The sequence below is a fragment of the Meriones unguiculatus genome, chromosome 4 (genome assembly GCF_030254825.1).
Source record: "Meriones unguiculatus strain TT.TT164.6M chromosome 4, Bangor_MerUng_6.1, whole genome shotgun sequence".
NCBI lineage: Eukaryota > Metazoa > Chordata > Mammalia > Rodentia > Muridae > Meriones > Meriones unguiculatus.
The window spans coordinates 128,233,461-128,258,165 of record NC_083352.1 but is presented as its reverse complement, the minus strand read 5'-3'; the positions used below and the strand labels follow the sequence as shown (position 1 = coordinate 128,258,165).

General features: G+C 43.9%; 1 protein-coding gene across 3 annotated transcripts in view; it reads left to right on the top strand.

The window, feature by feature from the left end:
• Nucleotides 1-9: 9 nt before the first annotated feature.
• The window catches only part of Ninl (ninein like), an 87,575-nt gene continuing 62,879 nt past the window's right edge, over nucleotides 10-24,705 (top strand). For all 3 annotated transcript variants that reach the window (XM_060383115.1, XM_060383114.1, XM_060383113.1), the window contains exon 1: nucleotides 10-166. The gene's annotated coding sequence lies outside the window, so the exon portion shown is untranslated. The remainder of the gene's footprint in view (nucleotides 167-24,705) is intronic.

The window sequence follows — 24,705 nt, the reverse complement described above, 5'->3', positions numbered from 1 at the left end:
GGGCGGTGCCCAAAGGCCTTGGGAGCCCAGGGGAGCGCGGCCGCCAGACACAAAGAGCGGCCGAGGGACGCACGCCCCAGGGGAGCCCACGGACCGCTCTGCACCAGACTGCCGGCGCTCGCGTCCCCGACTCAGCCTTCGTAGGGTAGAGCCACCCACTCCCCAGGTGAGTTAGGCGTAGGAGAGGAGCTGAGGGGAGGGGAGCCGAGCGGGGCCGAGCGGGGCCGAGGGATGCCGAGCAGGGCCGAGGAGGGCCGAGCGGGTCCGCGGGGGTCCGCGTCCTCGTGCTGCGGCCGATACGTAATGGAGAGAACGCCTGGGATGCGGGCGTGCGCTTGCTCGGAAAGTCACGCCGGAGTCCCACTTCTCTGCGGCGGTGGTCTGCACCCAGCTCAGCGTGCTGGTGGGCTGCAGCCGCCGCTCTAAACTTTGACGAAGTTGGAGCGCGGATGCCCGTGCCCGCCGTGCTTCCCGCCTTCGTCCTCTTTTTGATGAGGGGAACCGGAGCGGGAGGCGACCCCAGCCTGTGTCTGCGCCTACCAGCCCCCCCCTCCCCCCTGGAAAACCCGAAGACCGTGCTTGATTGGGAGAACCTACTGCCGTTTACCGCACGTCGATCTCTCCTCTGCCTCCTGAAGACGTCCGTGCGATCTCTGGTTGTATTATCAGTTTGCACTTGGTCGTTGAAAACTGGGACACTTCTCTCTTGGGGGCGGAGGAGCCTGTTGCATCTGTGTCAAGGCCGTCCCTGTCTGCGCACCAGTTCTGTCACTTTGTTGTGCACCTCGGAGGCTGGTTCCTCGGTAGCTGAACGGTAGTGACCCTGTGTTTGGGTTCATTCAGTCCAGTTGTCGAAGTTCACACATCCCATGGTGGGGGGCTCCGACTCAAGGTTTCTTACACACACACATTGTCAGGGGCTCTCAGTAGCTTTTTGTATGGGGTGGAAACGAAGAGTGATGCACTCTGTCATCTCCACAAGATTTAGCCAAGCTTTAGAGCTGGGGAGAAGGTCCACGGAGGGCCCTTGTAAAAAGGTCAGTGGATGCACAAGGCAGGTAGAGGGACTGTGAAGATGGTTTCTTCTTAGAGGCTTTGGCAGAGATTTCCAATTTCTTGACTGGGTTTACTAGTTTTAAAACAGGGAGAGGGGGAAAAAGAATGAAACAGTACATTAAGCCATGGCAGTGTATGAACTTTGTGCAAGAACAGGTGTGAATGAGAAAAAAACATGCCCGTGGAAGCAGTTAGGGCACAAGCCAGCTTGCCTGCAGTCTTCATTTTACATCGTCTGCTAGTGGCGTAAACTACTACAGATCAAGCTAGTCTGTAGTCAGTTGCCGGACACTAATGCTTTGTTGGAAGACAAACCACGTATGTGAAGGTGGTCCTAATAGGAACTGAAAAATTTCTGAGGGGTATCATCCCTTTTAATGATTGTTACTTCCTAGTTCAGGGAATCGCTGATGTCAACAGTCTAATCTTCGAGCTTTATAAGAATTAGTTCATCCAGCTAGGGGTAGTGCATGATACTTACTTTGGGGGACGGAGCCCATGGTCTCAGGTATGCCAGGCTCTACTACTGAACCACGTCCCCAGCCCAGTAACAATAACAAGCTCTTTCTGGTTTACTGTCATGGCTTTAGTTTTGCTTTATAGAAGGCTTACTGTAAGGCTGTGTGCTCTGCTATGCCAGCAGCAGCTTCAAGCATCTCATGTCTTAGAGCTTGTTGCCTATGTTGAGCACCACTCAGGTGATAACCCTTCACTATCTAGGTTGGCATATGTGCATGGGGTGATATTAGCACAGTAACGAAATTGCCAAATGACTCACTTCTCAGTGTGTCATTCCCATCATTGGCAGCACCAGTCTTCATGAGGTAAAGAAAAGAAGGTGCTCTCTCTTACGCAAAGAGGAAATTCAGTAAAAATTGGAGGATACTGCTTTTTTTTTTCTTTTTTTCAGAAGAGAACATAGTAAGCCTTCTCCAAAAACGTGAACTTCAGATAAGCTGTGACAACACTGACTTAGAAAAAGAACACTTTATTAAGGAAAAGTTGGGATTTAACTTTTTACAATCTGTATAAACTAATAGAAAAATGGGCTTTCTCTAACTCATTTTACTTTGCAATTTGAAGGCATGATAGGTCCATGCTAGGACATGGTTGGACTGGGGTCATTTGCTAACAGCTGGGTGTAAATCTTGTAGAATTTATATCTTTACAAACGTTCAGCAGGATTCTTATGGTAAAGTATGGGTTTGAATCTTATTTGGTAGGTGATCTTCTCTAAGTTTACAAGATAATCCATGTGACATTGAGATTTAAACTGCACAAGTACCCCCTTCCTAGAGTGGATGCTTGCTTTTCAGTAATTCAGCAAGGCAGCTGTGAGGTACCACTCCTCTGCCTGGCTCAATAAAGATCTGGGAAGCAGGACCCCAGTGTCCTGTCCCCACCTGAGCTCAAACATTCCTGGGTTGGAAGAGTTTCTTTTTTTGTGCTCTGCTACTTTTCTGTTTATCAGTATTTGTGTGGCGGTGACTCTGGGTTTGGGTTTAATTCAGTCCTTGGCTTCTAATATGAATTGGAAATTCAGGCTCAGGGGTAGAATTTTTGTTACTCACAGCAGGAGGCCAAAACTTTGGATCAAACTCTACCTGGAGCTGTTGGAGAGTGACCGAGGTAAACAGGCTTGTCCCTCCCTCTGCCATCCTCCTCCTCGATGACCTTGAGCCTACTAGATTCTGACAGCTCTGAAGTAACAGAGGTCTTTGAGAAATGGATCGACCATGTGGAGTAAATCTCCCAGATGTGGGACACCTATCTATCTTTCCTTTGTCTCTGGTATGGACTCACCTGTTGAGACTTAGGGGCTGGAGAGCACTTGAGGCTTCTTGTCTCCCAAAGGCTGGTGTGTGTTCTCCCTTGCATTCAAGTCATGCTTTGTTTCTGAAGGAAACCAGAGCCCTACACATAATTTTGATTGCACAAGTTTGAAAAGAATGCTGTTGTGTATTACACATTTTTGTGCATTGTTTTGTTTCTCATTCGAGAAAAGCAGTGTTTTCTTTTTTGTGTGATGTGATACAGTCTTAATATCCTGGTTACCGTATCTGGGGGTCTTCTTTGTGTAGTAATGATTTTGATGTGTTGGAGATTCACAGAGGAGGTCATTGTCTATTAGGGAAATCAGAAGCTCTGGGTTATGTCTCTTAAGAGTGTTACACATACAGAAGTATGTCAGTTAAGATGTTTAAGCTGCCAGTGATGGAAAACCTAGTTTAGTACAGTGTAAACAAATGGGGAGGTGACAAGAAGACTTCAAGGTGTCAGCTGTGGCTGAGGTAATGCAATGTTGGTCATTTGCGTGCTCCTCTGTGCATAGCATTATGTACAATAGGTTGTAAAAGTGTGTTACTTTGCAGAGACAGAGTTGTCTCCTGTGATTCTCTTTAAGAGAATTTCTCAATGAAGAAATGGTTCATTGGTTAAGAGTACTTACTGCACTTGGGGAGGCAGAGGCAGACAGATCACTGTGAGTTCAAGGCCAGCTTGGTCTACAAAGTGAGTCCAGGACAGCCAAGGCTACACAGTGGGGGAGATGGAGGGGAGGAGTACTTACTGCTCTTGTAGAGAACCAGAGTTAGTTTCTAGTACTCAGGTGGATGATTCACTTGGTGTTCCAGCTCTAGGGGATCCAATACTTCCTTCTGGTCGTCCGAGCACACAAATAAATAATAAAAATAAAATAAATCTTGAAACAAAGAACAAGGAGTATAGTCTAGTCTGTTGGAACTATCAACAAGAGCAGGAGATGTGGTGACACAACTCGGTATTGTTTCATTACACTCCGAGGACCCTCAGAGCCTGTGTTTTTGTGTGCTGAGTCCTGCATGGTGTGGCCTTGGAAACCTGACTGGGGTGATGTAGGAATGAAGAAATGACAGACATACAGAAAAGCTGGAATGGGGTGGGATGTGCTTACTCTGATGGAAACATCTATACAATCAGCACAAGGAGGATGGCTGTATAGGGGAACAGTCTTGTTAGAGGAGCAGGAGGAAGCTGTGATTGCTGGTTTTTGTGCACACTGGCCAGTCCTTCCTAAACACTTGGACCAGAGGAAGGCTTTATTATTCCCGAGTGTCACCCAGGGAAGGCTTTGCCATTTCCATGTTTCTAAGTCATTGTGGGCTTTGATGTGGCTGTGCCCATGTCAGTAATATACCCAAGACTTCATCCACTCACACTCTGTGTGTGTGTGTGTGTGTGTCTGTGTATGTGTTCCTCAACAAAAAATGTCAGGATGGTCAGGGGAAAGCAGTTAGTGTTGATGAAGCAGAAAGACAGGACACATTTGAAGAGTCAAGCATGGAGAGAAACACACTAAACTGGCTCCGTAGCAGCTGTGTATGTGACTGGAAGCTACTTATGCTGCAGCTGAATTTAGATATTAGGGAGAGAGATGCTGGGATAGTCCCCTTTCTTATTCCATAGGAATCTGTCTTTGAAGAGAAGACTTTTCTAGGTGCATCGTGCTAACTTGTGCCTGGAGAAGGGAGAGCGAGGAGAGATGAAACATGAATCAAAGGGAGGCTTACTTAAGTTCCAAGGAATGTGGATTTCAGCAATGTTGTTTGTGCTGTTTCTGATAAAGTGGAGCATAGTTCTTTGCTGGTGTCTTAGTCAGTTGTGTGAAAATTCTTTGTGTCACTCAGCGAGAGATAGATATTAGAACTAGGGGAGAAAGGTGTGCCCCTTGTGTCTCAGGTGTTTTCTAACTATCCTTCATGAGAATACCGGGCTGTGAGGGAGGTCCTGTGCTTGGAGGCAGGATGCTATGGGAGCTTGGGAGAGGTAGGCTTTGGATGCCAGGTTCTTGATGGACTGTGTATGCCTCATTGTAGGGGTAGTGGGCTGTAATTTAGGACTCAACTTGTGTGATGAGAAGAAGGCATCAGATCCCCTAGAGCACATATATGTGAACCCGAGAAGTTCGTTTCAGGTGCCTTTCTCAGTCATTCTTCTTTCTGTTTTGAGACAGAGTCTCTCATTGAACTTGTGGCTCACCAGTTTAGCTGGACAGTCAGCAGGCTCAGGGACCCTCCTTTTGGTTCACACATGGACATACTATCCCTTTTGCAGTGTGTGTCAGCCCTAAGTCATCCCTTTCTCTTCCGTCGACAGTTCCTAAAACCTGTCTCAGGGAGACTACACTATATTCCTTGGATGGAGCCAAAATTAAGATTGTGTACCAAACAGGCATTCCAAGACATGTCCTCAGGAGAAAGGCATTTGCTGTGAAAAACGCTTCATCAGTGTGGTTTAGATAACTGATTCATCATATGTACAAACCTCAACATAGGAACAGAGAAAGCATGAGGAACACAAGGTGGTTTGAGGCTTCCCAAATATGTAATTCTATAGCAACAGATGAAAAAGGAGATTATATTGATAACATTACTGATAGCAACTTTTAAAAAGGGTTGGGAGATCACTCTGTGGAAAAATTCTTGGTACTCAAGCATGAGGACCTGAGTTTGGATCTCCAAACTCCACATAAAAGACAGATACGGTAATGCCAGTACTCCTGCGGCAAGGTGAGAGACTTCTGGTGACCCAGGACAGCAGCCTGGTGTGCACAGTGTGTGCCAGGACTTGACTCATACAAGGTGGGAGGTGAGGATGACTCCTTAGCTTGCCTTTTTACCTCCACAGGCATACCTAATGCACACAGGCACTTGTATATGCACTGTACTAACACATGAGCACAGACACACACACACAAAAAAAAAAAAAAATAAGAGAGGTTTCTTGCTGCAGCAAGTTAATGCAGAGACTCTGAGTAGCTGTAGGTCATAGGTGGTCATCTACAGCAAGCCCTGCTCCTACAAGGTCCAGTGAACATTTCACAGGAGGAGGCAGAAAGAATGTAAGAGCTGGATAATGGGGAAGAGCACTGGGAAATGCTGTCTTCTGGACTTGACATAGCTGTTGCATTTGTGAACTCAACACAGCTGTGGTTAGCTGCATAAAAAGCTGCATTTGATAACCCAGCCCTGATTCTGGCATAGATGGGGGAGGTGCTCTCCAAGTCCCATCCCTTACTGAGGGGTTATTGAACATGTGGCCCTGGTGGATTTCCCATGATCCAGTAGGTGACTCCACACCCTTATGTAACTGGGTAGCACTTGTAGGGAGGTCAGGAAGCCCTGATGACATCTTGAGAGAATGTTGACTGGCCATAGCTATATCAAGGACTCCATAGGGGTTCCTCAGGCTCAGAAGGGTAGCAGAGCCTTCCTGTGGGCACTAAGTGTGAGTCTTGACGGTGTGTGTGGAAAACCCCCATTGTAGCGTTCTAGCCCTCCCCTCCCCATGTTTACATCTGAAGACTGACCAGCAGAGACTGCTCTTCCTACCAGGATTCTGACCCCATCTTTCTGTCTGTGTCTGTGTGTATTTGTTTTTATCTCATTCCCTTGTTGCCGCAAACAGGTCCCTGGAGCTGTGTGTGAATGCGGCAATAATTGGGCTTAGGTTAACAAACAAAGGTAAAGGCATTAAGTAGGAAGGGGCCAAGTTAGGGAGGATTTGGAGAAAGTTGGAAGGGAGAAGTGGGAGGTGGGTCTGCTCTTGTTTCTTTATATACGTATACAAAATCTTCAAGAATGAGGAAATTTGAAAGCATCTACTCTGTTTACAGTCATCTAGAGTCTATGACTTAAAAAAGCTTACTGTATTCTTTATTTTAAAATACATCTTTATGATAAGATTTTTTTAATTTGGGGTGCACCTTGAAGTTGATTATTATCTTTGCATCCATCAGATTTTGACACTGTTTTTCTTTGTCATTTGTTCTAGAGTCAGTCACCTCCTTGGTTTTGTGAAGGGAGGTGTCTTTTTCTGGTTCTGTGTCTTAAGAGGAGGGGAAGACGACAGTCCCCTGAGTAGCGTCAGATGGAAATCTTTTTTGTCTCTCATACCAGCATTCGAGTACCAGACTGATCTGCTTTTGACTGTTTTTGCCCTTCACCTCGTACATAGGCAGATACTCTAGACTAGATTTCTGCCTTCACTTCCACACTCTGGTCCAGTCTTCCTTTGTTGGTGGCCTCAGGGAGCAGCAGTTAAGGCTTGCTTGAGAATGTTCAAGGGCAGAAGCTCAGAGTCTAGTCCCCAGTGGAGACAAGAGACTGGCCTTAAAGTGACCATGGGAGAGGCAGTATGAAGTATTAAGCTAGATGTGCCCCAGTAGAGATTCTTTGGAGGATGGGGCCATGTTGTAGGAAATGCTTTGCCAGGTGACTTCATAATTGTGCAGATATCTCCAAGAGTAGGTATAAAACTAAACCAGCTGTGGTGCCACTGGGATCCATGTTGAATATGCAGTTTTTCTTAGCTAGATCCTCCTGCCTCAGCCTTCTACTGAGATTATAGGTAACGACCATTAGGCATGGCTTCTACAACATCTTCACAGAGGAATGACGGTGCTACTTTGTTTCAGCCCATTTCTTGAAATAACTAGCATCCACCTGCATGTGCCTCACTTGCCCTGTTTGTCCAGAGGAAATAGTTCCCAAGATAAGTGGATGCAGTGGCCTAAAAGTTCTAAAGTGCTGAACTTCCATGGCTTATGTAATAGGAGTGGTTTTTAAAAAATCATTTAAGTAAGAGTCATGGAATGACAATGCATCTTAGGTCAGCAGCTTTGTGAGGTTCTCTGTGGACCAGTTATGAGCCTGAGCTGTTCTGCTACTGGCTCTCAGCTCTCCCTTCAAGTTCCTATTCTCTAATGGTTACCAGTTTCTGGTGATTATTTTCACTGGGTAAATTTATTCTTGGCCCCAAGGAATAGGTACTTTGTGCAGTATTTACAGTGTTTCTGAGATGCTGTGCTGTCTCCTGCTGGGCCTCCTATTGCTTTAGTCCTAGAAGCTTCTGTGGTCTCTTTAGATGTTGAAGCCCTTTAAGTGTCACTTAAAAAGGTTTCAAGCCCAAGTCTAATTTTTTGTGGTTTTGGATTCTTCCTTAAGAGGAAACTCTGCATCAACCCAAGATTATAACTTGTTAGGTTATTTTCTTTGGCGTGTCTTTTAAATAGCCACAGTAGAGAAATCCAGGGATCTCCTGATAGCCTGGTTTCTTGAACGGTTGCGTTTATCTGCCTTTAGGATGACTAGTTGAGGGCAATTCTGAGTACCTTTGGAGCCTTCCAGTTGGTATTGACCTTCACAGCACGCCCATTCTTTAGAGGTAGAAATGTAAAATATTATTTCCCCTCACTTTCTCTGGACTGTTTATGTGCAGATCAAACAAAACAAAACAGTCATCAGTGTGTGCTGTGCCTTAGGCTCCTGATTGGAATTCCTGGCTGGAATTTCAGATAAGAAAGTTATAATAATGTAAAGAGTGTGTATGTGAACATTCCTGGAGTTTCCTGATTTACAGGCTATGCTATTTTATTCTTTTAGTTCCGTTATAACTAACATGAAGCAAATTACATCCAGGTTCTGGTGAAGAGAAAGCATTTTACTGTTTTACTGAAATGAATAGAATCGATTGGGGTATGAAGTGCTTGGTTGAAACTTTTCCTTTTAATTTGGGGGACTGTTGACATTAATGTTCTTTCCCTATAGTGAGGGATACTAATGCATATGCTTGAATGATATTAAGACTTTCCATTTGGTAGGGAAACAAAACAGATATTTCAATGTATTTAGATTATGAATTTTTCTGCAGTTAATAGAAACATACATTAATTGATTGATTGATTGATTGATTCTGTTTCTTCCAGTCTGGGTTTCTCTGTGTAGCCTTGGCTGTCCTAGAACTCACTTTGTAGACCAGGCTGGCCTCAGACTCGGAGATCTGCTTGTCTCTGCCTCCTGAGTGCTGGGATTAAAGGTGTGCTCCACTACCACTGGGTTCCTAGAAACATTTTTAATTTAAAATGTTTTATTGTATGTGCATAAGTGTTTTGGCTGCATGAATGCCTGTATACCAGTTTTGTTTTTGTTTTTTGAGACAGGGTTTGTGTAGACCAGACTGGCCTTGAACTCACATCAATCTGCCTGCCTCTGGCCTCCCTGAGGTCTGGGATTAAAGGCATGTGTTACCATGCCCGGCCTTGTGCCAGTCTTGTGCCTGGTGCTGTGTAGGCCAAAAGAAGGCACTGAATCTTCTGGAACCCGAGTTACAGGTGGTTATGAGCCACCATGAGGTTGCTGAGAATAGATGCTTGGTCCTCTGGAAGAGCATCCAGTGCTCTTCACTGCTGAGCCTTTTTTTTTTTTTTTCCCTGAAACATTTCTTTAGGTACTAAAAATTCCTGATGTGTTTGTAGGAATGAGGAAACATATTTTTTAAAAAGTTGGTTTTGTAACTGGAGTTAGGACTCCTTTAATCAACTCTGTGGCTTCATAGCCAAGACTTGTATTTGCTGCCACTGGGAAAAGCCAGCTACTGTAGGGGCCAGTTACTTGGGCAGGGAAAAAGACTTACTTTGGAAGCTAGTATGCTGTCTAGTTTTATGTCAACTTGACATAAACTAGAGTTATCTAAAAAGAGGGAATATCAGTTGAGAAAATGTCTCTATAAATCCAACTGTAGGTCATTTTCTTAATTAGTGATTGATTGGGAAGGGCCCAGCCTATTATGGGTGGTGCCATCCCTGGCATAGTGGTCCTGGGTTCTATAAGCAAGAAGGCTGAGCAAGCCATGGAGAGCAAGCCAGTAGGCAGCACCCCTCCAAGGCTTCTGTATCAGGTCCTGGCTGCAGGATCCTGCTCTGTTTAAACTTCTGCCCTGACTTCCTTCAATATGGAAGGAAATAAACCAAATAAACCCCAGCTTTCTTTTTGTCGTGATTTCATCACAGCAATAGAAACCCTAACTAGGACAGCCAGCATGGAGTCTGTGGCCAACAAAGATCACCTTGCTGAGGTGTCACAGATACAAGGACTGCAGAGGGAGTCAGGAAGAGAAGCTGGCACAGGTGCTTAGAAACTTTGTTAGGTCTGCTTTTCTGATATCAGGCAAGACTGCTATCTCTAAGCCAGTGGTGGTTCTGGGCTATGTGAATCTAAAAAAAAGTTTCTGATTAAAAACTTCTAGAACTCACATCTTTTTAGCTCCTTTTCTCTGGGTTCGTTCCAGTGCAGTTACCAAAGGCATCATTTTCTCCATCAGGAGAATGTAATTGAAGGCTACCCTTCCCTGGAGAGAGAGACAAGCAACTTCTTGTGGAGGACAAGGCGATTCTGTGGAAGGCAACTTCGCCAACAGGATAGTAAAATGCAACTTTTCATTGTACAGTCAAGATGCATCATCTACAGCAAAGCTGGTGGGAAAGCAGTGTGTTGGGGTGTGGGTGGGTGATGATGGTGTCAGTGGTGAGTGTGCACATGTGAGTGTAGAGGCCAGAGGCAGACATTGGGTGTTCTGCTTTCACTATCACTTTATTGCCTTAGAACAGGGGTTCTCATTGAATCTGGAGCTCACTGGTGGCTTGTTGGTTTGTTCCTAGCTAGACTGGCTGGCCAGTGAACCCGAGAACCCTGTCTGTGCTTTGAGACCACACCTAGCTTTATGTGGGTGTTGGGCATCTGAAGTCACGTCCTTGTGTTTGCAGAGCTAAGGCTCTTGCCCACTGGTGCAGTAGGGTGTATGCTTTTCCTCCTGGCCCCAAGCTCCTGGAATAATGACTCATGAGATTCAAATTATATTTACAGACACCTAGGACATACAGATAGGCTCAGATTGGCTGATGACCTTGAGCCTACTAGGTTCTGACAGCTCTGAAGTAACAGAGGTCTTTGAGAAACGGATGGACCATGTGGAATAAATCTCTCAGATGTGGGACACCTATCTATCTTTCCTTTGTCTCTGGTATGGACTCGCCTGTTATGACAGGCTCATAACTCAAAATAACCCATTTATTCTAATCTACATTCTGGTTATCTCTGCTCAGGCATCATACGTCTGTTTCCTCACATCTTTCAGAGCAAATCCCCTGTGCCTGGTTCTATCCTAGAATCCTTTCTACCTGATGAATGTCCCACCTTCTGTTCTATCCTTTCCTAAGGCCATAGGTTTTTTTGTTTTTGTTTTTGTTTTTTTTTTGGGGGGGGGAGTTGTTGTTATTGTTGCTTATTTTGTTTTGTTTTTCGAGTCAGGGTTTTTCTGTATAGCTTTTGCTGTCCTGAACTTGCTTTGTAGACCAGGCTGGCCTCAAACTCACAGCTCTCTGCTTGCATCTGCCTCACCAAGTGCTGGAATTTAAGGCATGTGCCCCTATGCCTGGCTAGGCCATAGGTTTTGTTTGTTTGTTTGTTTTTGTTTTTTCAATTGACAGGCAATGCATCCATACAATATACAAGATACTCTTATCTATACCCTGCAGCATCTCTCCAGTCTGCTAACAGTTTTTAAGTCAGCTAGAGGGTTTCCTCTGCCACAGCTTTGGGCAAATTGCTTGCCTCTCTATGCCTCATTTTTTTTCACCTGTCAATTGGGCGTTGTCATGCTGCCTTTTCCATAAAACTCAATCCATCGGTGCTTAGGAATATGTTCAGGATATTCATGCTTTAAAAAATGCTCAATTTTTTGTTTTTAAAGAATTGTTTGTTTTGTCAAAAAATTATTTAGCAAGAGTTTCAGTCATATACTGAGGGGAGACCCCCGGACCTACATGCTGGGAGGCAAGGGTTCAGAAAGTCTCTCAGGTCCCAGTTTATTTTTCTCCCTCAACCTTTAAGGTCACTTGACTGAAACAAAATGACTAAAACAAAATACTCAGAATGGCAAAATGTGTAGAAACTTAGGTCATTTAGGCTCTATTAGGATATTTTTCATCTTGTGTTTTGGGCCTTTGAAATTAACTTCTTAGTGTTGAGGCTTTTCTTTTTTTACATTAAATTTTCAAAAAATGTTGTGGGTGTTTTGTTTGCATTCATGTTTGTGAACTACATGGAATGTAGCATTCATGTTTGTGAACTACATGGAACCTATGGAAGCCGTAAGAGAGCATCAGATCCCCATCACATTACAGACAGTTGTTAGCTGCCATGTGGGTGCTGGGAATTGAACCCAAGTCCTCTGGAAGAGCAGTCAGTACTATTGATTCCTGTGCCATCTCTTCAACTCTGGGGCTCTGTCTCTTATTTTTTTTTTAAAGATTATGATTCATTTCTCCCTTTCCTTTACTCCCTCCAAACACTCCCACGTACCTTCCCCCTTACTCTCTTTCAAATCATGGCCTCTTTTGCTTTAATTATTATTGTGTGTGTGTATGTGTGCGTATGTGTGTGTGTGTGTGTGTGTGTGAAATGATGTCTTTGTTCCTCTGACATTCTCATGCTGCTGACAGCCTTCAGGTGAGGTTTTTTTTGGTTTGTTTGTTTGTTTTTTGACACAGAGTTTTCTTGTGTGTAGCCTTGGCTGTCCTGGAACTAACTCTAGATTATGCTGGCCTCAAACTCACAGAGATCCGACTGCCTCTGTCTTCCAAGTGCTGGGGTTAAATGTATGCACCACCACTGCCTGGCTGTCAGGTGAGGTTTTAGTTTCAGACACTTGGCTTTCAGTTTGGAATTTCATCTGGTCCTTTTAAAATAGTTTGTTTCTCTGCTCAGATTCCTGGTGTGTATTCCTAGATGCAGAACCTGTTCTTCCACACCCTGAGTGGTCATGGTGGCAGATAGGAGCTCAAATCCGCTCAGTCCAAATTCTGAAATCTTCTGGGAGGGGTGTGGTTCTATGGGTGTGTTTTTTCTTTCTTGAGAGTGGTTTTCTTTGACTCTGTATTTCTATATCGGAGTTCGAATTATTCCTTGGTTTGTGAAATGAACAGCATAGATGTTGTGGGTTCTCTTAGAATTTCTTGAAGGACACTGATTTTTAATTTCATTATGAAGGTGGCCTCAGGTTGAAAACTTCCTTCTGTTCTGCAGCTCACATCTCATTTCAGTTTTTATTTTTAGCTGAGTCTTGGGAGTTTAGGGTCATCTAAAAAGTTAGGCAAAATTTATTCATAGGATGTGTGAGTCTTTCTTTTTGTGGGGTTTTAACATTTTAGTATTTTCTCAAGTCTATCTATCTGTCTGTCTGTCTATCTATCTATCTATCTATCTATCTATCTGAATAGAATTTTGTCTAGCTCAAAGTGTTAGATGTTCTAAGTCCCAAATCAGATGACTTTATCACTAACACTTCTGGTGAGGGCCTCCTGGTGGTGACATCACAATAGCAGAGGCCAGTGTAGAAGAAATCACATGTTAAGATTGAAAGCCAGAGAGAGTTAAAGGGACCAGGCTCACTCTCATCAACGTTTCCTCTGAGAAGAACCTTCTGGGGTACCAGAAGAACTATGTTAATGTCTTTTGAGGGCTTGGCCCTGCCTTTTAGTATTTCTGCCACCTCTCAACACTGCTCCACTTCCTACAAAACTTCCAGCATGTGACTTGCTAAAGCATATATTAAAACATGTCCACAGTCCTACATTTTTTATTATATATATATATATATATATATATATATAGTTTTTTTAGTTACTAAGACTGTTTAATCTACCTCCTCCCTCTTTTCCTCACCCCTATTTTATGTATACAGGTGTTTTGCCTATATGTATGTATATACATGCCACCTGTGTGCATATGGATTTAGGATGCCATAAGGTACATAGTAAGTATTTAGTAAATGCCTCTTGGTGAGTGAATGCTTTATACCTTGCTTCCCCAACCCTTTTAAAAGGGCTGAGACAGGATCTGGCTGTTTTGTTTGGGCTGGCAACATCAACCCACCTGGTAGCTGAGACTGCAGATGCAAGCAGACTAGATTGGCCTTCCTGTCTAGAACACGGGCTGTCTGTCTGTGGCTCATGTCCACACACTGTTGTCCCTCTTCCCTGGTGACTTACCCTTGCAAGTTTCAGTGCACTGTAGATCTTTTATGCTTCTACCTTGCAGAGCATTTTCTGTCATCTGGAGGTGGCTTGGCAGTTGATATGTACTCTGTGGCTCTGGCCTGGGGAGCCCTGTGGGCTTGGTTTCACTTACATGAAAGAAGCACTCTGGGTTTGACTATTCATGTGGCAGAGTACAAGTCACAGATACTCATCTGTGAGAACGAGGTTGCTGAGTTCTCTTGAGACAGACACTGCTTACAGGTAATTGTTGGAAACTAAAAATAATGCAAAACATAAAACCCTGTAGAATAATACAAGGCCTTGAAAAAAAAAAACAGTCTTGAAGAGCAAAACAGAAAGTGTGAGACTGTGACTCGCTTCTGGTTCTTAATGTGAGAAAGAGCATCTTGGCCAGAGGCCTTCTGTTTGAGTATGAAACAGGGTCATAGCTGTCTCTACGTTTTACTGCTTTGTGTTGCAGCTCTCAAGACCACCTGTGCCAGGAGACTCAGAACCTCTGTCTACCTACTTAGAACTACCCCTTGACATGTTTTTAAAGATCTCTGGGAAGCATAGAGCTGGAGACATATCCTCCACTATGCCCTCAGCCCTCAGCCACATCTGGTCTTCCAGGTCAAACAGCTTCCTGAGTCCTGCTTGGTCCTGCTGATGGTCAGATGTGTTATTACTGTTTTTATCTGTATAGGAGTCAGGGCTGTGAACCTTTGCCTGCCTGTTGAGGGGAGCACCAGAAACTCAGGTGGCAAGCCTCAAGCCCTTGCATACCTGGTGCTCACAGAAACCAGGAGAGGGCATTGGATCCCTAGGAACTGGCTACAGATGGCTGTGATCTGCCATATGAGTGCTGGGAGCTGAACTCAGGTCCTCTGCAAGAGCAGCCAGTGCTCTTTAACTGTTGAGCCATGTCCCCTGCTCTGCGCCCCCCCATTTTTGAAACAGGGCTTTTCTTGCCTTATAGATCTTCTGCCTCCAACTCCCAAGTGCAGGAATTATGGGTGTTAAACACCCAAGACTGATTTTCCTCAGTGTTCCAGCTGCTGTGACTGTTTCAGACCTCTCTGCTTCCATGACTATAGCTCACTTCCAGAATCCTCTGGCTTTTGGCTTACCTTCAGGTGTTTTCTTGAGTTTCTTTTGTATTTTGCCTTTTGTGTTTTGTCCAGTGTGAGTATAATGATGGCTAATATTTCTGATATGGTCTAGGAGTTTCCTAACGACTTTGCCAGTTATTCCATTCCCTAAAGTCTGTTCTCTTGCTCCCTGTTCACCCTCATCTCCATCAGAACCTGGAAATGAGCCTTCCTAGCTATGTGGAACATTATGCTACTTAATAAAATATATCCCCAAAATGGACAAAATCTGATGGTTGGCCAGTGGGGGAATCTGTGAAACAGAATTCCTGAAAAGGAGCTGTGTCTGCAGTGGCTGGTTGACAGAGCTCCAGTGATGTACAAAGACTGCAATGTTGCAGGTTCAGAGCCTAGTTATAATTTATCTCAGGCTTTCTTAAAGCCACTAAGTATCATTCCTTGCCTCCTTCTGTCAGACCTGATATCCTATGACTAACAGATAAAAACATTCCAGAATGTATTAGTTTAACAAAACCATAGTCTTCTACCAATGAGAGGGTTAAGAGTGTTGTCAGCATCCAAGGCCTATTAGAGTTCTTTCCATCTTGCTATGACCCGCCTACCTGATGGTGCCCACCAATGTATTTAAAAGGTGTTTTGATTTATGGCTTTCTTTGTTCTCTTACTATACAAATTCACAAGTTGCTACCTTGTCGGACATGGTATTTGGGGAGACCCAAATCTATATTCCTAGGATGTGATCACTCACCTTGGCTTTAGAATAAATCATGTCTTTTATTCCTTTGAGGTTGAAGCTGTTGTCTTGATTGATACCAGTCTTTGTCTGTGAAAGTATCACTTTGATTTATTTGGTTATGATCCCTGTGATTTTAAAATGTATTCGATTTTTTGTGTATGTTTCATAAACATTGGAAATGTTGGAATTTTCTTCGGTTGGACACTGATTTATGTTGTACAAGATTTGTGATTTGATTCAGATATAAACTTAGACATGCATCTTCATTCATTTTATGACATGTTAAAGCATGTGTGTGGATTGTATGAAACTGAAGTGTCTAGTAAAGTTTTCAAGGTTGAGCAACTTACTATGTTACCAAGGCTGGTCTTGAACTTCTGCATGTAAGTGGTTCTCCCACAGCTGCCTTCCAGGAAGTTGTGATTATGGATATGCGCTGTAGTGCCTGGATGATTAACCTTTGAATTCCAACTATGAAGGGAAAAAATGTCAAATACAGTGTACTTCATTACACTGTGCTTTGTGACTTTCAGGAGAAATGTTGCTTTTCAAGGGAACGCCTACAAATATCTGGGCCAGAAAAGATGTTAAGACATTTGAAAGAAATGTTACAGTCTTCAAAGTATAACTCCAACACCTCATCATAGAGTAGTAACTTGCTTTTGTCGAGGATGGCACATTAGTATCTCTTGGATGTGCTGTCAATATGTCTTTTCTTACTCTGGATAGTAGTTCTGAGTGTGTTTGCTTTAAAACACCCCTTGAGAAAACCTCTAATAATACGGGACTCCTCCCCCCGGGCTCTGCCTGGACAATGCAGACCCATTGTTCTGAAGCACTTACTACAGCTGCTTTGGCTCCCTGAGGACCGTTACTTGTGAGTTCTTTGCATCTTTCATGGACTGGGCATTTGAATCTCTACACATAGGAGTTTCTCCCTCAGTCTTTCTGCTCTGACCGTCCTGTCTTAAGGCAGGATGTGCTGGACCCAGAAGCACCATGGGTAAGGTCAGAGCCATATCCTCTCCCATGCGTATCCCTCTGAGAGGCTTACCCTCCTCACTGCCATCTGGTAGGGAAAACCTATGAGAGGCCATGTTCCCCACCTAGGTTTCCGGTTTCCATACGTGCCTATGTTTGTCTTAAAAAGAAAAAGATACTTGACTCCAGTTCAGGCACATACTAATGCTGACCTAACTTCCTGATTTTAGGCTAACTCCTGTGTCCTTTGGACTTTGGAAGAAACTTTTTTTGCGATGGGAAATGACTACAGTTATTTCTTTACTTCATTTTCCTTTTTTGAAACAGGATCTCGTGTAGCCCAAGTTGACCTCAAACTTCCTGTATAGCCAAGGATAACCTTAAACTTCTGATCTTCTGCCACTACCTAGTGAAAGCTGGGATTACAGGCATGTGTTACTACCATCATACCTAGTTCATAGGGTGCTGGAGATTGAAGAACCCAAGGCCTCATACATGCTAGGAAACACTCTAAATAATGAGCCACATCCACAACCCCTGTTTTTCTTTATAATTGTCTTCAATAGTGAAGGAAATCAGAAAATGGCTTTCTAAATAGCAAAGCGTAGAGAGAGGGTACCAGTGGCTGCTCCTGAGTGTCCTCAGCCCTGGCAGAGAACCACTGTTGGCCAATGCACGGCTCTGTTTAAAATGCCACTTTTCAATCTCCTGCTTTAGATCACATACATCTTTTCTAGTAGCATTTTGAGGCCACTTAAGAGTCTCATAAACAAATGTAGGAAATGGCTTTCAGTATAGTAGGGTTTGGAATGGGCTGAGACACCTGGGAGCAGGGGGAAGACATGTTCCTGGTGCAGGGCTGGCTCTTCTGAGTATCATTTATTGATTCTAGACAGACTCTGCTCATCCAAGCTCTCACACAGTAGGAGCTGTTGATCGTGATAAATGAGCAAAGCCTGTGTACTCAGGATAGAGTGAGTGAGGTTATTTGGAAAGGATAACACAAAGCATGTTGCTTTGGCGTGCCTGTCCCTTCTGGCATTGAGGGGTATCTGCTTAGTCATTCTTCAGTGTGCACATAGGCCATAAGTTTGTGTGAGCCCTTATCTTCAGTAGAAGAAAATAATCAGAATGTTTTCTTCTTAGCACAGAGTAACCAAGAAAAAGGAGGCAAGTTGCTTCAGGATCCATTTCTGGAGGATCCATTAGGAGCCACACTTTTACTGAACAAGCCAGATAGTACCTGTCGAAAAACTCTCAAACTAAGAGATTTAGTCAGTCTATATTCTATATGAACAAGTGGCCTCAGTCTAGAGCTCTGTGTGGGATCAGGCTGCTCACTGTCCCTGTGACCTTACCCCTTACCAACGCAGTAGAGCATCAATAGTGAGAGATGCTCATATGATGTTGTTTTGGGTCCAAGTGAGTCAGAATTTTGGAGCACAAATTTGCTTTAGATCAAGTTTGCCTTCTTTATCTGATCTCTCAGAAATCCCAGGTCCAGAGAGTTTAAGGTATTTGACTGAGGCCATATAGCTTCTCAGAGAGTGGACATACCAATAGCTCCCTTCTAGGGGTTGTGGGAAAACAAACACCCATTCTGAGCCAGGATGACTGGTTGTGGCTGTCATTCTTTGCACTGTCATAGCAGGAAGTACATCATGGCTGTGTCCTTGAGTAAGGCAGGGTAAGAAAAGGTGCTCTAGAGAAGACCCGCTAGAGAAATGTGGAGAGGTTGCCTGTGTGAGCTGCTGGGAGACCAGAGGGCAAGGATGGGAGCGGGGATAATCATTATCAGGATGAGTTGTGTTCTACCCAAATTCCTAAGTTGATGCTTCAAAGCCCTTCATACCTCAGAATCTGTTCTTTCAGAAACAGGGTCTTGAAGGAGGTGATTATGTGAAAATAACAAGTAATTTGTCAGCCTGTTTGTAACAGTGGATTTGCACATCTAGTAGTTCTCTGTGCACACCACCTGGATGTTCTATAATTTCATGTAGGTCGATAGGGATTCCCCAGAGGCAGCACAAGCTCGTGGGACAAAGAGGCTCAGTCTGACTAACCTTCTTATGCCAGTTATAAGCTCTAGGGTATGAGCTGTGCTTATGGCTTATGGTATACTTTAGAGTTCCTACTGACTGTGTGCTAGGACAGCTTACTGAGCTCAGAGACACATTTGCTTGCATTTGCAGGCCTGTTATAGCCCGCATGTGACTTCATATCCTATACAGAGATATTTGTAAATCCATGTTTATTACTGCTAATATTTACAATAGCTAAGAAATGAAATGAGTCAAGATGTCCATCAACTGATGAATGGATAATAAAAATGTGGTACATTGGCACAATGGAATTTTATTCAGCTGTGAAGACAGATGAAATTATGGAATTTCCAAGTAAATGAATGGAACTGGAACAATCATATGGAATGAGGTAACATTGCACATTTCTCTCTAGTATGTGAAACTGGCTTCAAATTTTTAGTTTTTGTTTGTTTGTTTATTTGTTTTTGTTTGTTTGTTTGTTTAAACTGGAGCATCTGTAGGGACCTGGAAGAGACAAAGAGGCCTTTGCAGTAGGAAGGATTGATAGTTCTAAGAGTTCTTCTTGGGTGGAGTCTATAGGATTTCTTACACATAGTATCATGTCATCTGTACAAAGGGTATTTGACTTCTTTCCCTGTTCCTATTTGTATTCCTTCTCTCATTACTCTTAAGACTTCAAAGCACTGTATTAATGGGAGTGTGAGAGTACAGACCCTTGTCTTTATGATCTCAGTGGGAATGTTTTGATATTTGCTCTTTGTTTAAGGGTGATATTGGCTATAGGTTTGTCACACATAGCCTTTTTTTAAAAAAGATTTTTTATTATTTATATAGTACTCTGCCTGCATGTGTGCCTACACACCAGAAGAGGTCAGCAGATCTCTTTATAGATGGTTGTGAGCCACCATGTGGGTGCTGGAATTGAACTTGGGACCTATAGAAGATCAGCCTGTGCTCTTAACCTCTGAGCCATCTCTCCAGTCCCATACATAGCCTTTTTTTATGTTGAGGTATGTTCCCATCAATCCTAGCTTCTCCATGACTTTTTGTCATTAAAGGATAATGGGTTTTGTCACATGCCTTCTCCATCTCTATTGAGATAATCATGATTTCTGTTGTTTGGTCCATTCATGTGATGAATCACATTGATTCATGTGTCTTCAGTTCCCCTACATCTCTAGAATTAGTCCAAATGAACCATAATGATCTTGAGATGATTTTGAATTGGGTTTTTATTTTTATTAAGGAATTGTATTCATTTTCAAGAGATCAGTCTGTAATTTTGTTTTTAATGTTTTTTTTCCCCATAATTTATCTGGTTTTTGTATATGGGCAATACTTGATTCATAAAAGCAATATGGCGACATTCCTTTCTTTTTCTTTTTAGAATAACTTGAGTAGTTAGTGTCGGTGTTAGTTATTTGTTGACAGTGTGGTAGACTCCTGCAGTCTTTCTGGTCTGGGCTTTAATTAATTTATTTTTTTTTACTAGTAGGTCATTCTCACTATTAGGTGTAGAATTATTTGTTGGAATTATTTATTTTAACTTGACTTAACTTTGGTGACATGTGTGTCTAAAAATGCATTTTTTTTTTAGGATTTTTCAATTTGGTGGAATATGTTCTTATGGTATGTCCTGTGACTTTTTGAATTTAATATCTCTATTGGTCTCTAATTTTATTGAATCTTCTAATTTGGTTAGCTAGCGTTAGCGTGCATTTTGTTCATCTTTTCAAAGAGCCAACCCATTGTTGCATTAATTATTTGTATTGTTGTATCTATATTATTTCTGCTCTGATTTTATTTCTTCTCATCTACTACTTCAGAGTCTGACTTTTTTCTCATTTTTCTAAGGTCCTTAGTGTATCACCAAGCTATTTCTGATTGGAGCTGTAAAAACACCTCTTAAGACTCTCTTCATTGTATCCCATAGGATTTGGGATGTCGCATTTTTAACTGTGTGACACACAAATACCTTTACAGTCCTCCCTTTCTGGTTCTATATACGATCCCATTATCCTGGGTGGAAATAACAGCACCTGCATGAATAGGATTGGAAGCTTAACCCACATGCTTAGGAAGAGGAATTTTAGGGATTAGGCCTAAAAAAGAGATGCAAGAGATGCAAACCTGTCACCACAGTACACAGGATCCAGGAAAAGATGGTGAGTTACTATTGGCCAGCCTGTGCCTCACAGTATCAACCTGCTTCAGAAAAAGGGCAAACAGATCCGTCTATGTCAACATAGATAACATGAGAAGTTACCTATGGTGAGCAAAGGAAGCCACAAGGGGAAGAAAATATTGTGTAGAAGAACCTAAAACAAGAGGCTAAAATGACAGGAAGATGTTGGTCTAAGGGTGGAAATGAGCCATTTTGTAGCAGGAAGAAGTCAGAGATCTCTTTACACAGTGACTGTGCTGGATTATTGTGAATTACACAGCTTCCTATCACTTGGGGAAAAGTAGTATGATGAGATGAGGTATCAAGAAATGGTGGCATCTGGTGGCTAAAGTATACAATAAATTTATTTTGTAAAGAAAATAATCTTTGCATTACAGATAGAGATGTTTAGTCCAGGTTCCTGTGTGGGACACTCTTGGTAACACTTCTGCAGGCACAGCATGGTGCCTAGCTCTCTGTGCACATCCTGGATGGCTGATCTTCACAAAATGTTGAAGATCAGCACTCACTCAGCTTTCAAACTCGTGATCTTTGAAAATGGTTGATTTCTGCAGGTTTTGGTTGATGTCAACTTCTATAGATCAAAGTGACTGTTAATGTTCTGTATGTCTTGCACTTGCAAATGGAAAGCTTTCTTAAGTCTTCCTAATGGGGAAGGGGTGTCCCTGCCTAGGTGAACAAAGGGACAGTAACACCTGCTGACTGTCCTTGCCCCCTGCGCACAGTAGTGGAGGTGGTGGATGGAGGGGACTTGAGAAGAACTTACCTTCATTTGGCTCCTGAAGGACAGAGAGGCATCACCTTCAGGGAAGAAAATTGCCAAACTGCCTCAGACACTGTCCCACAACAAGGAGTCAGTACAAGGTCCTGGCTACTCCTGGAATCAGCAGACATTTTCACTTGTTCCTCTCAGTCTATCCACTTGTGAGTCTGGCTCTGGCCCTACTTCTTGGTCAGTGAGCGGAAACCTCTTCTATCAAGTAGACCTGAATCAAGAAGGTTTGGGTAAGAATTACAGAGAGTTCAGTTGTGCATCACCCTGTAACTGACCACCCATTTCCCAGTGGCCTGGGCCAGGAAGCATTACCTGTGTGCCTCTCTTCTACCTAGGTGTCTGTGCTCAAAAAGGTGGCTCTTTCCCAGGTCTTTGCAGGTGAGGCTGGCCTCAGGCCTTGGTCCATGTTCAGTGATGTTCCTGGTGGTTTTCTGTAGTTTCCACAGCATAGGTTCACGGACTGGCACCAGAAGCACCTGGCCTTTCCCAGCCTGCAATGGAGACAATATAGCAGCAGCAGCAGAGGCAGCAGAGGAAGCAAGGACAGTTGCATGCCAGGTGCCAGCTTTGTGGTAAAAATGGTCAATATGTACCAAATAGTTCACACTAGAGAGTGGGGTCAGGACAGGGAGGAATCCAGTTCCTCTGTAACCATATTTGAGAGTTTCTGGATCTTTCTGCTTGGTGGGAATGTGGCAAATCACTATGGGATGCCCACAGGAAACCCACTATCAGATCAGAGGATCCCATCTCTTTTTCCCATCTACATTCCCGTGCCTCCTGCAATATTGCTACCAGCTCCTTCTCTAGACTCACATGGCAATCACTTCAGACCTCACCTTGTATCTTCTCAAAAGACAGTCTAGTCTCACCTTGAACAGGACTGGAAGCCCTGAGGCAACGTGGGGCAACAAGTTTCCCCACTGGCTGCCCATGGCTCCTAGGAAGCAGTGAAGAAGATGGTTAATGTTTCAGACGAGGGTGGAGACAAGACAAAACTGATTTGGAGGGACATCTAAGCTTTTCCAGAAGAGGAAGTCACAGGAAATACGAAATTGCCTTGCTAGGAATGGAGATCCTCTCCTTTTCAAGCAAACTTCACTAGCATCAACTGCACAAGGTGCAGTAGGAAGAGTGTATGTCTCTGTTCGTGTGTTCCCAGCCAGATGTAAAGAGTACTGATCAAATGACTCACGTTTGAAAGTGACATGCACATTCAAGAGACTAGAGCTGGGGTGATTTGTGAAGGCTCCAGGATCTCTCTTGGCTTGACGGGCCAGTTGTTGGGATGCTGTGGAGGCCCGCACCAGAGCTGTGGGGCTGAGCTGTCCCTTTCTACTCTGTATTCACTTCTGGACTCCATATGGACCCTCACTGCTTCTCAGTCTCCTGATGATGAATATGTGCAACAGTCCAAGTCCTCTAGGTTCTTTCCTCTGCTTTCAGTGCCTTGTCTCCTCAGCTCGCAGGTCCTCCTGGAGACAGGTAGCTGGGCTGACATTCTCAGTGTGCGTGGAAGGTTCTCTGAAGTCTGGTGTTCCTTCTCAGTTTCCATGGTTATTACCAGAACTCCATGTTTTTTCCTTCCCAGGGCTTCTGAATCCTGTTAGAGCAATGTACTGAACCAGGGCTATTCTGGGACTGCTGCCCAGCATGGAGCTCCCTACAGGGGATAGGCAGAAGTGCCATTAGCTCAGACATTCTTCCCAGAATCTTCCCTCACTCCTCAGAAAAAGAGGACATTTTGCCCTTAGTTTTAGCCTGTGATATAGACATACCTTGGCACTGGCACAGCTATCTGAAATGCCAATCTGGACCTCTCCTATCTGTATCCTCAGCCAACTGCCATCTACCCTCTGGTATTAGCCTCTAGGGAGCACAGTGCCTCCACCAGCACTTGAAATAGACACAAGAATGGGGCCTCTTAGTAAGGACTTATGGTTGGCCGGGCTGGCACTGGGCCGGCATGGGCTCTGAGGCTGCTTCCTCTGAGTGCTCCATTGTTCCTTTCACCGACCCTTCTCCAGCATCCTTGTCCAGGCTCGGGTCTACCTCTAGCTCAAATTTTGGAGGATTCCTAGTAGGGAGGGCAGGATGGGATTCTCTCTTGTAGGTGATAGATACAGGGTCAACCCTGCCCCCTCAATGCATGCTGTGAATATGTTAAGAGGAAGGGGATTAGATTAGCCTGTGTCACTGCAACCCTCCTCACTGGCTGCCATGATTCTGGTCTTCCTAAATCTTTGTCTCTTTGCCACCGGAATGCAGCAGCACAAGTTGCATAAGGCTTGGCAAATCCTCTTCTTCAGGACCTTCCAGCCCCGCTGTGGCACTCTGGGCACACCCTGGAACTGCCCTTGTAGGTGCTTCTGAAGGCTTTTTTTTCTCGAGGATGGGCTCCTGTCTTGTAAGGACCCAGTGCCTGTGCTTTCTTCCTGGGTCTCCTCACTGGGAAAGGGGTTCTTGCATATGGTCTCCTGGGAGGATGTGCTTGTTCCTGTGTCAAGAGACTCAGAGCGCTCTTCATTTTCTTCAAAATTTGCCGTTGCTGAGCATGTGTTCACTGAGTATATTGTTGTTGGTGATGACAATAATGATAATGATGATGGTGGTATTGTTGTTGATGATGAAGGAAACCAACACTCCATATTGCTCTGAATCTCTCTAAGTCTCTCAAACTTTTCAGAGATGGTTTTTGTGAGCCTGCACTTCGGGATGGTAGGCAAACTGTGCCGCCTACTGCAGACTTTACTCTCATCCTTAGGAAGCTGAAGGAGAGTGGGCAAACTGAAGGTGGAAAGGGTAGGGACATAGGCTCCCTTCCTTACAGGCAGAGGGAGGTCAGGAGCTTTGGCAGGGTCCATTGTACCACCCAGCCCTCCAGTGTGGTGAAATTGGTGCTGCTGGGTAGACTTCTTTTTTACAAGCAAGTAGGTTGCCATGACATTGTTATACTTTTGTT